A 1,374-nucleotide genomic window follows, 5' to 3' on the forward strand; every position below is an offset into this window, starting at 1 on the left:
TAATTAACTGGACTCTAGGGTTTCTTTTCAGTTCTAGGCTTAGGGGCTTCTAGGTTCTAGGGTTTGGGTTAGGGTTTATTTTTGGGCTTAGTGTTTCAGGGTTTCGTTTTTGCTGACAGGCTTTGGTTTTAGGGTTCTGGTTTCCTCTACGGTACTGGTTTTTGGGCCCAGGCTTTGGTTTGAGGGTTATAATATAATGGAATACCCCCTTGATGTTGAATCCAATTCTTTTCAGTTGGTATTTAAAAAAAATATTGATGTGTGTTAAAATGCACTTAAAATGTAAGTGCATTAAGTGGATCAATAATCAAATGTGAATCCAGCCAACTACATTCTTTTCAACCTTGCTCGGCATTGCTACCAAACAATGCCATTGTGGAGCTCAAAAGATATTATACATCTAAAAGTATAAGAGTACAAAAGTATGGAGTTTGCATATGAGCTATTGGTCGTAAGTGTCAGGTGTGTTATTTCTTTAATCAATCAGCAGTTTGCCACAGAAGCAAGCTTTGATAGAGTGAAGAATGTACTGGACTGGAGAACAGCTGAAAGAAACACACACGCACATTGGATCAGGAAAGAACATTCGGACCCGATTGTTTTTACCGAACACAAATTATACAATCTCTCGCTGGTATAGGAACTAATATTAACGTTTCACACAATAATTTCAAAAAAGAATACCGCTTGATTGATTGCCCAAAGGCTGAATCGGTTTGCTTTATTTGTATCACAAGCATATCAAATTAATTAAAGATTGTCTGACAGCCAGATTAATAATTCTAAAAAGCTTATTATTTAAATTGACATATACATTTCTGAAATATTAATTGCCATAGTGCCAAAGAAAACAAGCATAAAACAAATTAAACTTTTTCTTAAGCTCATACTGCAACGTAAAAACATTAGCTACGTCACTTTTTTTGTAATTTCAGATGTTTTTTATACGCTTCTTCTAAAAATAAAAACATACACAATAAAAACACTTCGCAAAGTAGGGGGCTGTTCATATAATCTTATTTAAATGACAGATCACACTTTTGTGTGTCATGTCATTTTAAGTTGCAAAACCATGGTGGTTTTGAAACTTAAAGACCATATACTATGGTTTTGAAACTAAAACGCAAAAAATATAATCACTGGACTATACTTAGACTGACATGGCCTACCCTGGACTGACCACTTAAGAGGCTGAAGAAAGGGAAAGCTACAGAAATTGATCTTCAATATACATTTCTGAAAGAAGATGCAGGCCATATCAGATTGGCTCTTTTTGACAGAAGGAAGGAGGCAATGACTTAAGGACAGAAAAGAATAAGGAGTTAAAGAAGAAATAAGAAAGAAAGAAGTGAAGGAAATGAAGGAAGGAAATGA

General features: G+C 34.9%; 1 protein-coding gene across 1 annotated transcript in view; it reads right to left on the reverse strand.

Annotated features, from left to right (window-relative positions):
- Positions 1-824: 824 nt before the first annotated feature.
- lrmda (leucine rich melanocyte differentiation associated) overlaps positions 825-1,374 on the reverse strand; it is a 150,398-nt gene continuing 149,848 nt past the window's right edge. The window contains exon 7 of the mRNA XM_079730741.1: positions 825-1,374. This exon is cut by the window's right edge and continues 532 nt beyond it. The gene's annotated coding sequence lies outside the window, so the exon portion shown is untranslated.

This window comes from Pollachius pollachius (genome assembly GCF_949987615.1).
Source record: "Pollachius pollachius genome assembly, chromosome: 2".
In the NCBI taxonomy this organism is placed as follows: domain Eukaryota; kingdom Metazoa; phylum Chordata; class Actinopteri; order Gadiformes; family Gadidae; genus Pollachius; species Pollachius pollachius.